Source organism: Motacilla alba, chromosome 1A (genome assembly GCF_015832195.1).
Source record: "Motacilla alba alba isolate MOTALB_02 chromosome 1A, Motacilla_alba_V1.0_pri, whole genome shotgun sequence".
In the NCBI taxonomy this organism is placed as follows: Eukaryota; Metazoa; Chordata; class Aves; order Passeriformes; family Motacillidae; genus Motacilla; species Motacilla alba.
The window spans coordinates 44798994-44813173 of record NC_052031.1 but is presented as its reverse complement, the minus strand read 5'-3'; the positions used below and the strand labels follow the sequence as shown (position 1 = coordinate 44813173).

Below are 14180 nucleotides of genomic sequence, written 5' to 3'. Positions count from 1 at the left end.
AATTTTAATTAGATTCAGTGTTGCACACACCCTTCCCACACAGCTGAGAGGGAATTACCAATCTAACAGAGAGAGCAATCCTTTCTCATGCTTCTGGAATACAGAATTTGAATTTATACTTCAAAATCTTGTCAATTTATTAAGTTCACATTGCTGTGAAAGTAAAACCACTTTCATCCTGAGGTGTAAATCTGAATTAGCAAAATCTCTGGGCTTGTTACACAACCTATAAAGAAAAACACAATCACAACTGTCCTTTCATTTGTCCAAGCTTATCATGCTGATGCCAAAAGCATGGCAAAGTATATTCTACAGTATAAGAGAATTATATATAAGAGAATTAATATAAAACTATTGTGACCTCCAGCCTTCAGCACTGCCAATACAATAGCCTGAAATTTACCCTTAGAGACTTCTACTAATAGTTAATCTAACAGCTAATTGTAAGAACAGCTAATGAGAAATGTAAAGGACTCCATTTTTATATTTTATGTATATAAATTACACACATATCCATACACATGACTCTAAAAAGAGGCCCAGTTCATCTTAGATCAACTTCTGAGTAAGCACAGGAGTAAATATAGCTAAGTTTGAAACTCTTGCTGTGGTGATTCATTTGTTTTTGCCATGTGTCTTGTGCAATGGGATCTACACATTAGGACAACGAAGCATCCTTCCTCTGTGTGGGCAGAACACAGCGTGCTGTCAAGGCTACTGAAACACGAGCAGAAACAAAAAGATTAAAACCAGCTTTTGAAATCAAGGTATTTTATATGTCATTTAGAATAAAGACTTTCTGCCTTTTATTTTTTTTTAAAAAGGCCGAATTCCACCTTGCCAGATCACACAGTTCAACTCTGTGTACCACAAATACATGTAAGACCCTGCATTATAAAAAAGGACTGAGGTAAAGGGCATTTTTAAAAGAGCACCAGGGTAGTTTTTAGAACAAACCCACTTGCACCTTAACATCAATACAGGTTCAGGTTGCCTTTTTTAAAAAAGCTGGGCTTCTAACTCCATATATATTCTAATTTCCTGATCCTTAACATTTTAGAATTAAAAAAAAAAATTAAAAAAGGCAAAACACATCCAATTTTTATACTACAAGGAAAAATCCCTCTAAAGCAATGTGGTCCCATTTTGTGATTCAGGTAACACCATGGGAATGGATGCCTAGAATATTCTTGACAAGAAATGCTGGAGTGACATGCATTATCCTACCCAGGAGACAATCTGCTAAATATGCATCTGGTTAACATCAAGTAGTTGTCCTTTTTGGGATTATAATTTTTCTTTGTCATCTCTGACTACACATATGTCTGTATAGAGAGATATCTCTCAGCAAAGGTTTACAACTGCAACAGTAGGCAAGTGCAAGCTCACTCTGTCCATGCACTGGGAAGACATTTCTTAGTGGGACAATATCAGTTTGCACACAGCCTCATGCACTGCACATGCACCAGTCCCATAACCATTCTGGCTTATTTCTGGCTCCAATTGCGCACCAGGCACCCCTATGCCAAGACAAAAACTGTTTTGGTACCTATTCTTATGTTTTATTTACATATTTTACTCAGCTTTTTGCTTTCTTTAGATTTTTCCAGGTATAATATTAGTATAAAATACTAGTTAGTCAAAAATCTCATTCTTCTAGCAGTTATTCATAGAGTTGGAGTTGAAAAATAAAAATGCCCATATGAGCCTTTATGTCTTCTTTAACAGCTCTTAAAATCCTAGTGTTAAGTTTCCTTTCATGCTCAGTAGAAGGCTGTAATTATAAAGCAAGCAGGACAAATTATTTCAAATTAAGGTAAAACTCTGGCAATGAAGTTCAGCTGAAGAAGAGGGTATTTTCAGGTCCAATCCTAACAGCATTTTATCTACCTGCCCTCCTTCCGCCAGTCCCCTACCACCCATTTCTGATTCTCAGGTCCATGTACCTGTATGGAACTGATAGCTCAGTTCAGTGGCAAACAGGAAGTGTTTTGAAAAGTGATTAATTCCTTGACAGTTATTAAGTACTCCAAAGTAGTTACTCAATAGAAAATAGACTCTCACTAGAATAACACTGGTTTTAATATACATACTGCTTACATTCTTCTTTGTGTTATAGGATCTTTGGGTACAAATTTGAATTTGACTTCTCCGTGCTTTACAGAAAGAACACAAATGATGTCAAAACTCTTTTTGTTCAGGTATAAAACTTACTGCTGGAGACTAGCTAGAACACTGAAGTTTGAAGGCACATTCTTATTAAATATTAACATTCTGCTGGATTTTTATATTCCATTTCAATATATTTGTGGCCAATAACCATCCATTTTCCCTCACTTGCAGAAGCTGAGCAGGTGTGCAGGTAGCTGGTTACCAAGACAACATACTGGCAAGGGATTAGAGCAGACACTTGTATGTGTATAACTCTGAATAATGCAAACACTGCTAAGTGATACATTTTTCATTATTCGAATATCACATGATGTTTTATGCCATTTAATATTTTTTGCCTGTTGAACATGCTCCTGTTAAGAACCCAATTCAAACCTCACAAGCAAACGTAATTATAGTTTCATTATAACAATGAAAATACGACTTTATGCATTTCTTCTATGAGCTCAATAAGTAGTTATACAAACATCTGTTCCATTTCCTACATCTCACATTTAGAAGAACTAAGCACCAAGAAAGAGACATTTATAAAAACAAAAGTGAGATGAAGAAATGTCTCAGAACTCTATCAGATATACAGCCACTTCACCAAGAAGGCTTAGTACTTCGACAAGGCATGTCTTTGCAGTAATTCTCCCCTCATTGCTCTAGAGACAGATACCAGTCCTTTAGCAATATCTTAAATTCTGTTTTGTTAAACTGTGCAAAGCGCTGCAGAACATTCTAAGGTGTTTTATCAACAAACTGTGAATTACAATGTTAACCAACAACGTTTAATTAAAAAAAATGAGCAGAGGTAAATAGAAACCACATTTCAAAATGTCTTTATGTTCTTAGAGACAATTTGAAATGCACTTATTCAAAACAAAACCTTTACAGAGATTTGAATATATATCACCACATCCTAATTTTAATGCTTCATTTTTATTTTATACATATTGCCAGAGGAGAGAAAACTTATGGCTTCCTCCATACTTCTCATAGTAATAGCACATTTCAGCTGCACCAAAATGTGTCGAGAAAAGCAAAAAATAATGAGAAATGGCTCTTTTTGATCCACTACATGCAAGATCAAACAGCTGCATTTTATAATTCAGCAAACCTCAATCTACACTTTACCCATGACAATCATTCATAGTATGAGAGGGAGAAATGCTGAAGTTTCCTCATGTAGATGGAAAATGTTAAGTGCTGTCATTCTGTTTTCTGCAACATGAAGGAGAAATGGTCCTTCCAACAGGTATTTCTAGGACTAAAAGTAGGAGGAAAAGGTTCAAGTGTCATCACTTTAAATTCGTAGATTTCAAAATGAGAAAGCTAAAACCTGATGTATTTTAATGGATTCATCTGGGCTTTCTAAAGGCAGAGAAGAACAGAAAAGACAAGTCCATGTGCTTTTCATCCTCCTTCTATACTGTAACTTCTTCCTGCTATGAGCAAACTGCCTACCCTTGCCCAAAAGTGTAGCAACAACTTATTCTGCCTCAACAAAAATTTTCAGGTATGTTTCAGAATCAGATCTCCACAAAACAATTAAAAACGATTTAGGTTTTATCTGATTTCAAACTTTTCACTGAGCTTAGAAAATATAGAAGAAGCTGGTGGGTATTATAAGCACTTCTAGTAATTGAAACTATCTTCCTTTGAAATAACTAGTGGCTAGATAACTCACCTGTCCTGATGCCTTTGAAAGTCCTCATAAAAACAAAGATGCCTTTGAAAAACCTGCACAGCCAGGATCTAAGGGTAGTAGGGAAGAATCTCAACAGTTCTTCTCTAGGGTTAAGGGTAGAAGCTCAGCAGCTGAGTATTTAAAAACGGAGTTAAGCTGTTGAAGTTTGTGGGGATGAAGAGTGTATGTATGTACATACATAAACAGAGTTTATGTATGTCTCAGTACTGTGACTTTAGGGCTTTCAATATCACAAAGTCAACAAAAATTAGGCTCCCTGAGCTTGAAGAACCTTAGTCTAGATCTTCACAGATGAAAAATGCAAACCCTGGAAACACTTCAGCACAGGTGACTGATCGCTGGAGAAATCCCATTCAGTCCAATGAAGCAACTTGCATGGCCAAAATGATGCTTTTTAATTAACTATTTCCAGGATTCGCATTTTTAATTTTGCTGCAGCCTGCCCAGAAAAGATGAGAGACTCAACCTGTCAACTGCTTAATTAGACTGGGTTTCAATTCTCAGACTAGCTTCCTCCAAAGAAACAGCCATCTGTTTCATGTTGCAAACCCCGTAATGTCTCTCCTGACTTGATACTGAATTCAAGATAAATACTTGTTAAAATCAAAGATCCAACCATGCAAAGAGACTCTCATAGGGCTAATGCCTCCATAAGCTCACTGAAGTCAGAGAGACTTTACAGTAGAATTAATTTTTCTCACCCCACAGGCCTTCCCTGCCTGGCCGCTGAACTCACTACCCATTAAGGAGGGAAGATAAGAGACAATAGAGATAACCAAAATTCTAGATAAAATAACATGTATTGAAATTTAAAATTCTACATGTCTATTTCATAGCATAATTTTTAAAGAATTATGTTCTTTTAAAGAATTATTAGTTCTCTGCTCCTGTTGCTTTTCACAGAATATTTGTGCCTAACAGCAAAACAGTGGCATAGTACACAGCTAAAGTTTCTTGTTATTAGAAGGTAGACCAGTAGGTACCTCTTGACCCACCATAAAGTACTGGAGAAACCATAAAGACCCAAGAATAAAGTACTGGAGAAACCCCAGCAAACAGCCAAATGCCCACCTAGCTGCTTGCTCATTCCTCTTCAGCAGGAAAGGGAGAGAAAATAGGATGACAAAGCTTGTGGGTGGAGATGAAGGCAGAGATATTGCTTACCAATTACCTTCACAGGCAAGACAGATTTGACAGATGAATACTCCTTCAATTTATTGTCAAGGGAAACACAGACAAACATTAAAGCAACATCCTTCCTCCTTTCCATTCCAGACTCAATTTCACTCCTCCACCCTCCAACCCCTGAGCACAGGGGAAACAGGAGCATTACAGTCAGTACACAATGGTTCCTCTCTACCATCCCTTCCCTCTTTGCTCTTCTCCCTTGCTACAGCCCAGCCTCTTCCCAAGGGCTGCTGTTCTTAAGAAAAAATATTTGTCTGAAGTATGGGCTTCTCCTTAGGCTACAGCATCAGCTAAGGTATCAGGAAACACCTTTCCCCTCCTCTTCCTTCTCTGACCTCTGTTTCCCTGTACTGTTTGTCACACTTTTCCCCCTCCTCCTTTTCCTGTCCAGCATTTTTTGCTCCTCTTTTAAAATAGGTTTGGCAGAGGCGCCACACTCGTGGCTGAGGGGCTCTACTGTGTCCTGTGGTGAGTCCCCTGGAGCTGGCTATGTCCAGCTTGGAGCAGCCTCTGGGCCCTTCTCACAGAGACCACCACTGCAGCTCATCACCTTCAAAATTCTCCAAGGACACCCAGAGCAATGCCAAACACCTAGAAGGTCTTGGAAAGAGATAGAGATTGAACAGTATATCAAAGTCTCAAATCTCAGCCAAAAATCAAACGCTGAATGTCACCCTCAAGGAATTACAGATTAGAGTGGGGCAAGAGAGGAAAACAACCCTTGTGATATAACAATAAAGCTCTGGGGATGTTAAGGAGTAGCAGCAGAGTTACCTCTTTTGAAATAGGACCATAAAGAAAGCCACTTCATTTTAGCTCTTAGGGATGAGGGAAAAAGTTTCCTGAACTTAAAATCCACTCATCTTCACAATATAACCACAATTTCTCAACTGCGTTTACAGCAGGAGCCCTGCAAAAGGCTAAGCAGCACTGACCTCAGCAGCAGCACAGAATTGTTTGTGCTGGAGAGATCACAGGCCCGTGAATAATTACCCACTCTGCTCCAGCCACTTCAGAGACATTTCTTTATGAGATTTTGTGTTTCTTAACCTTTATGTTATTGTGCTCATATCACGATCAATTATGTAGGTTTTAGGTTGGCGCACTTGCCCAAGTGTTTCTCATTTCACCTCTGCTGTTGTTGAACTTTGGTCTCTAAGATCTCTTCATTAAACAGCATATATTTGTATCAATATCCATTGCATTTGCCTACAGCATTTCCCCTGCTAAAGGGGGGTCTCTTACATGCCTTCAAAGAGGGGCTTTCAAAGATGTAACATAAACATGATTCTGTTCAACTTAATTACAAAGGAAGGAGATATTCCCCATGGTCTCTGGCATTCCAAACATTGTAGAGCAGAGACTTCAACTAATAGCTAATCTGATTTTTAAAAAAACTTGTTGACAGACAATTTTAGTTTAAGCTTCCATAAGACTTCAATATGCTATATTTCCTTTCCTTGAGGTTATGTATGTTATCTATTTAAGAATCTAATTCCTCATTTTTAATAATAAACCTAAAGCATTTAAACTAACAGCTTTAAAACATTCAATACCATCGACAGCCACCCTATTAGTCATTATCACACACACACATAGCTGCTTGTACTAACTGTGATGGCCTCCAGTAAACAAACTGGAAGAGAAATTAAATTTTCACACTAATATAAATACAACTCAGCAACTTCTCTTTCATAAATGATGCTGTTTATATATCAAAGTGATATCTTTCAGGCAAACGAAATTATTACATCCAATAGTACCACTTTTCCATATGTTTTGGGTGGGTTTTTGTTTTGTTTTTTTTTAAATCAAAGCACTGCTGTAATTTGATCTTCTAATTTATTACCATAGCTTGAAACTTCTGAATTGCAAAACACTAAGTTCTGCGTCCTGCTGTTGATTCTTCTTTAATGAAAGAGAGTAAACATTGCTGTTCATCCTCTCCAGCCTTTCAAATACCTTTTACATAATCAACCTCATAGTTCTATTGAATCCTGCAGAGTTAAACTGCAGGACTTCTGATAAGGTTTTTTATCAAATCCAGTGCCACTCCAGAAACTGAGCATCAGCAGTGTTTACAAAACTGCTCCACCATTTCTCCCACTAACAGGGGAAAAAAAAATAAGCCAACTATGAAATCTAATTGTCTTCCATAGTTTCAGTGTCTGAAAATGGAAGAATTGCAGTAACTTCAAATCTCTTTCTTCACAGCAAGAGACAGTTAAAGACACCTGTAAAGGAAATATTTTCAACCAAGAGCTCTTAAAGGTATTGTTTTTCCTGGACATCCATTTCTGTCAATGCACACACAAAGATGATGAGTGCTGCAGCACTGACAGTGGCAATTTCTCATCGTGTTTCCCTAACATGTCTGACCTAATCATTCAGAGGGGCAGCTAATTGATTTTATAGTTTGGGCTGAGAAGAGTGGCTAAAATTTAGTCCACTTGAAACTGAGGCAGTATGGACATTAAAAAAAAAAATTAAAAACTTAGTAAGGATGTCAACTCATGCCTGAAGGGGTATGGTATGACTCCAGCATGCATACATGCTGAAACTGCATTTTGATACTCAAATGGAAAACTACTAACTGCCTTTTTTATGCATTCACAATCATCTATTCCTTATGCTCAGATTCAGCACAGGCTTAAGACTTCCCACAACACCCAAAAAATCTCCAGTTGTAGAGCACGACAATAGAAGACACAAATCTGTTGAGGAACAAAAGAGTCAGGAATCAAGAACACTGTCAAATGGGCATGGAGGACCTGCAGTAGCAGGGAGCTAGTTAAATTTGCTTTCTGTGATGATTCTCAATATAGAAAGACATCTAGGATTGCATCTACAGTGAAAAAACAGGCAAAATCTTATTTAGTCCTGCTGGCTCCCAGTAAGCAAGCAGCAGAATGCTTGAAGCCTACCTAGAATTTTTTATAATATCATCATGGTACAGACACACATAATAAAACAGATACTTAGTAAACAGATAGCTAAAAACATGTAGCTTGAAGCTCTGGCTATAGGCTCCCCCCTACCTGCCAGTACATACTGAATGTCATCTTAAAAAAATGCCATCACACAAATACATAAACCAGCCTTGGCAAGGTGAAACAGCCACCTGCTGGACATGTAGCTCCAGCTAATCCAACCTACCTTTGTGTTATAGTGTCTGCAGTTTGCCCTGGGAATGCTGCTTTCCCCAGCTGGTTACTTTGGGAATCAATTTTTTTAAAAACTGAGATTACAGTACCAGGGTACCAAACCTTTATGGTAGAAAGCTGTGGCTTTCTGAGCAAAACCACAAGGCACACAGAGTCAGCTCAGGTTCACAGGGTCTCCGGCCCTCATTTAGTCCTAGCAGGCTGGTTCTGGTGCCTACAAAGACACCAGTGGATCTGCACTTTAGCACTCCAGTTCTAGGAAGACTGGCTAACTTGGCATTAGCATAGCATGAAAATCTGGAGTCGTTTCAAGTCTAGTGCTCCAACCTAATGAACACTTTCAAAAGCCAAGCAGCTCTTTGTGAGCCAGCGTGGTCCTATCAGACCCACACGATCAGGCAATGCCCAGAAGCAGCAGTACCGCTGAGATGACTCCAGAAGGGCTTAGTGCAGTCTGGATCTCACTGTGCTCGTGCTACCAAACCCTGCCAGAACTGAGCAGGTTCTTCACAAGGCCAGCCCTGCTTATAGTCTTTTGTTGTCTGATCACACACTGGCAGCTGGAACTCGACTGTATCCCTGAACCAGGACAATAGATGTGGACATCTTCCTTCACCCCTCAGCACTATCTCCTCAGGTCACAAACTGCTTCAGCTTCCAGAGTGCTACAGTTTGTCAGGTGGATGGTTCACAGCGAGTACATCTTATATGTGGCAGCAGACATGGATCTTTGAGTAAAGCTAGCAGTGGCAGCACACCATGTACAATTATATCTCTGCCCTTATTTAATTCCTGTGCCATACAGAAGCACTAGAAGAAAACTAAAAATACATCCCTGCTGCTTTGCAGTTTCAATTTTTTTTTAGAAGATAACAAAGAGTCCATGAATTGTCCGCACAGAATTTAATTGGTGCAGTTTAGATGAATTCAAAAACTCACTGTATAGTTACATCCTTGGCATGGAGCAATTAGAGCTGGCTAAAATTTTTCAAAACCCACGCTGCTTCTGCACCCACTCCAAGACTGGGTCACTCTTTGTTATGTGAACTATCTTCAGAAAGAAAAAGCTGACATTGAAAGTCTGCAAAGCTCCTAATTGCTAGACTTCTAAAAGAAACCAAGAAAGATAGATCAATTTAAATTCTCCCCAAGAAAACCACTGTAAAACTCTGGGGTTTGTTTTATGATCTGTGTCGCTGGCAATGGAATTACTCAGGAATACTTCAGAAATATTGAGCCTCTTCCTCAGTAGGGGACAAAAGGCCCAATACTAAAAAGTATCTAGCTTCAGATTAATTAGATGTTCTACCTACAATCCATAGTATTTTTTACAGACATATATGCTTTTATTGTCTTCTCTTTTATTGTTTGAAAGACACCTACATCATCCTTGTGCTCTCCCACAATCCTTTTCTTTATTTCCACAAAGTCACTAAAAAAGCAGAGACCCTTCAAGATGTGTGCAGCAATGCTGAATTTCTCAAAGGAAGCAGTGACAGACTTGTTATAACAGCTTTTACCCCAAGGGCAGAAAGCCTGGTATGAGAAGGGTCCAGCACAAGATAGCTTCAAGGAGAAACAGTAAAAAGAGGTCTCACACAATGAAAACTGCAACTGCTGAATGTGTTCTGCTGTCCCAAAACTCACAAGCACATGAGACAGATAACAGATAGCAGCAGTGTTGCTGAAGATGAAACCAGACTGCTAAGAGAATACAGAGAATGAGACAGTCCTTCAGACACATTTTAAATGCTAAAAGAAACAACCAAAAAAATCACCCATAAAACAAAAACCCACAACAGCAAAGAAATTTCCACAGTAAGCACATGAAAGAATCATTAAGTTCTTCACGGGAGTAGGGCAGACTTCATGTTAAAAGTACACGTACCTCCCAAAAGAAATTACTCTCACCACTCATTTTCAAAACAACCCAAACAGATGCTGAACAGTGGAGCAGACACATGACAGCTAATAAGAAGGAGTTCTCAGGGATAGAAATTACTGAGATATAAGCAAAACCCAAAGAGCTTACTGCTGTCAAGTCTGGGTGGCTGAACCATCTTAATCACAGAACACTGAACAAACTGGTACATGAAATTTTAAGTCCGGTAGCACAGATATTAAATAAATCCATCAAATGAGGGAGTACCACATGACTGAAGAAAGCCAAATATGGTGTCTATACTTGGAAGGAAAAAGGGAAAAAAGTCATTTTGGTAGCACAGACACACCAGTCATCTACAGATAGCACACAGATCTTGACAAAAGAATGGAAAACAAACTCAAATCAAATACATTAGAGAAGACTGATCATAGCATAGTAGTCCAAAATGTCTCTTCTATTTTTTTCCCACAAAAAATGTGAATGCAATTTGTTTGGATTTTAATATATCATTTGGCAAAGTACTCCACAGGCTAAACTGGAAAAAATGGGAAAAGTCAGCAAATGTATAAGATGCATAAATCAGATAAACTATTTAAAAGATGAACAAGAGCCAGGCAAAACCCTCTCTATTAAGGAAGCTCCTTCCAAGAAGCCTTTCAGGATAGAGTTGAACATCAGGAGTGACTAAAAGCATGTCAATGAACACAAAAAAATGTTTAGCAGTGGAAGATGCAGTGCCTGTAAGAACTGTGAGTGCAGGATTATTCCAAACTATCACTGTGGTTCCATCCTGAGACCAGGAAAGTGCAGCCAAGAGATCTGATGTTGCTTCCAGAACTGTTTTGGAGAAGGGCCCTGACACTGGCCAGAGACTTGAGGTGAATCTAAAGAATTCTAAAGAAGAATCTAAAAATTCTAAAGAAGACCACTAGTTTTCTGCAGCAGACCTAGGTCTTCAATCTCCAGAAATCTAGGTTCTATTAAAAAAAATCCCCAAAACTAGAATACTCAAAATGAATCTGGTCACCTGGTACTGACCATAGGTCAGGTGTGTCTACAGAGGCACACTTGCAGCAACAATTCCACTGTAAGCATGCTCATAAGGTAAAAGCCTTGCCTTTTCATGCGAGAAACACTGTGATTTGTCTAAGCCAAAATGGAAAAAAAAAAAACCTGTTTTTAAACTAAATGAAAAACACAAAACATGAAAAACACACAACATTTTTAAACTAAAAATGACAAGGATTTGACTGCCAAAGGGTTTGGTTCTAGAGCAGCTTTTCAGTAAAGGGAACCGTAGGTAATAGTTTGACTGACGTGAGGATGAAGCCAAGCCGTTTCTGAGCAGAAGCTCCACCTGCAGAGGACTGTATGTTGCACCTGACAGGGTCAGCAGAAACTGAACCAGGTGATGGGGTAGCACTGCCCACCAACTTCAACACCAAACCAAGCCACATCTGACCAAGCCATCCCACTCTCCTCTTTTCTCTGCTTGTGTGTCACTTACCTGCTGTGTCTTTCTCCATTCAGTGGCAAGCACTCCGGGACTGTGACTGTGAATTATTAGGTGTACATATGGCTCCTGACAGGAGCCCCAGTAAAGCCTCAAGGATTTACCAGACATGGTTAGAAATGATGCAGCCATGGATGAAGCAGTGAGGCTTAGCAGGTGGGCAGGATCCATGAGGACAGTCTGTGAAACTGATGCCTAACACAGCAGTGTAGGGGGAGTTGAAGACTGTTAGATCTGTTGAGCTGTTAGATCACACAATTTGTATTTGCTGCCTCCTGTATGGAGCTGGTAAAATTCATGCTACAAACTCAATCACATAAAATATTAATCAAAGAATTAATATTTGAAGACATAAGAAAAAAAAAACCTCAAGACAATTCCTATTTTGCATAACTTTCATCCTATTTAAATCATGTCTCAGGTTTACATCTACTAATAACTTGTTCTCCCAAAACAATGCAAGAATGGAGTAAATATATATAAAACCAAAGCTCAAATAAGACACACATGAACATTTTACAAGACAAAAAGTACAAACATTGTCTCAATCTCAGTGCCAACAGACACTAATCTCTGTGTGACAGAGCTCCAAGTGCAAATGTGGTGGCAGGGTTTGTGTTATGCAGACCAGCAGAAATCAACATGCAAAAGCTGGTGCCCAGCCCCTGCTCCAAAGACAGACTTTAGGCTCTCATTGGGATCCTTTCCTCGTGCTCATGTAGCTTTTTATAGAAACCAAGGAAGGATAAGGCTTGAGGACCTAAAAAAGAGGTTCAGAGACATCTCTGAGCAACCACAGCATCTTCCAGCAGAACTCCTATCTTCCCACCCTGAGTCACCAGGGCCCATGTTCCTCCTGCTTCCTTCCTTCCCTCTTTCCACCTCCTGACACAGCCTGGCATGTGTTTTCATCTGCATTTAAATAACCTGCTGGTCACTAGGTACTTTGAAAACAGAAACTCCTTTTCCATTTCAGGATGTGGTTTAACCTGAGCCTGCAGCAACCAGGAGCTGCTTAGGCAGGTCTGTTCAAACACACAGTAACCCTGGGCTGCAACATTCTTGCTTGCTCAGCGAGGATGGGACATCCGCTCAGTAATTGCACAGAGATGACAGGTAAGCTTCCAGAATTTTATTACTGAAACATATTTTCAAAGACTTCTAAACTTGGCAAGAATTAAATAAAAGCAGCAGAGCGTTTTCTCTAAAAATGCCAACTTCTGCCAAACCTACCCTGCAATGCCATGACAGAAGGGGCTTTTGCAAGTGACAAAACAATACGGTTTTTTTTCCCCACGCATTCATTTTTAAAAATAATGCTAAACATTTTGATGAGGTATCAAATAAAAAGGCAGATGGCGTGAAAAATTTCAATATTAATATTTAAGGGTTTACTACACCTTACCAGGAGGGGCCTCCCAGGCCTGACAGAAAAAGACTATTCCCATCTTACAGTCCAATAAGCCAAATTATTTTGATGACCTGAGTCCCATATCAGACTCACTTCAAGAAACTGACTGCATGTAGAGGAAAAGGTATTTACTCTAGCAGAAACATCACAGACTATTTCAAATTAAGAAAACTTCACAGAGAATGCCTTCTTTTTAATTTTAGAAAACATTCAATAAACCCAAGAAGGGTTATCTGGTACAGATGAAATTGGAATGAAATTTTAGGCCAGAAAAAAAAACATAATCAGCACCAAGAACTACTTTCAACTTTATAGAAACCACAAACGAGGCTTAGAGAACAGAAATACCAGCTCGATCAGCTCCAGTGGGAGCCACGGTCAGCAAAAATGTTAACTCCATTCTATTAAGTGGGAGAAAAAAAGGAAAAAATAAAGGCACATTTACTAAGATGTAAATATTGTGTTCAAAAAACTGATAGTATATGCCAGCCTGGTAACCAGCACACTGGTTCTCTCTGAATACTTGAAATCACAGTAGCATGCTGAACATACTGCTTTGACCAAACTGCAGTACTGCAAAGCCTACACACTAAAGAAGGACCAAGGCTGGCCAATGCATATTACGCTAAAATTCCACTTATGAAGGGAAAAATTTCTCCCATTTGACCAGGGTTAGGCAGTGTAACAGTAAATGTAATGATGAGTAGCCTATGCAAGTTCTTCCGTTTTTGATGGCAAGGCTAGAGGTGAAGCAGCACCAGAGGAAACAGCTTAACAATGACAGCAGTACCAGTGCAGTACAGAAGATGGAACCAGAAAAGTCTTTGTTACTGCTGGGGACTGCACAGCAAGAAGATCTTGCCCACAATGCACCAAGTTAGCCAAAACTAGCCTCTCTCCCAAACTGGCTGAAAAACAGACCACGCTGTCTGACAGTGCTCCTCTAGTAAATTCTGAGCCTAGCATGAGTTCAACCACCCACAGCACAGGACCCACAGAATTCAAGGAGGCAGAGCTGGAGTACTGCTCCATGATTTCAGGTATGCATGAGGAGATTGCAAGCATGAGATGAACAGCAAGAGGAAAATGAGAGGTACTGAAGTATAAGGGCAGCTGGGGAGTGGTGGATGATGTGCATCAACTTTAGTGAATAG

The 14180-nt window shown here is 39.3% G+C and overlaps 1 long non-coding RNA gene across 2 annotated transcripts in view; it reads right to left on the bottom strand.

The window, feature by feature from the left end:
• Positions 1-14180, bottom strand: part of LOC119708517 — a 127806-nt gene that overhangs the window by 107287 nt on the left and 6339 nt on the right. The window lies entirely within an intron of this gene.